Genomic DNA, 240 nt, shown 5'->3' with positions numbered 1-240 from the left:
TATAGTCTAGTCTATAGACTAGACTATAGACTAGACTATAGACTAGACTATAGACTAGACTATAGACTAGACTATAGACTATACTATAGACTAGAATATAGACTAGACTATAGACTATACTATAGACTAGAATATAGACTAGACTATAGACTAGACTATAGGCTAGACAATAGACTAGACTATAGACTAGACTATAGACTAGACTATAGACTAGACTATAGACTAGACTATAGACTAGAC

Source organism: Lucilia cuprina, chromosome 5 (assembly GCF_022045245.1).
Source record: "Lucilia cuprina isolate Lc7/37 chromosome 5, ASM2204524v1, whole genome shotgun sequence".
NCBI lineage: Eukaryota > Metazoa > Arthropoda > Insecta > Diptera > Calliphoridae > Lucilia > Lucilia cuprina.
Note: the sequence above shows the minus strand (reverse complement) of the source record.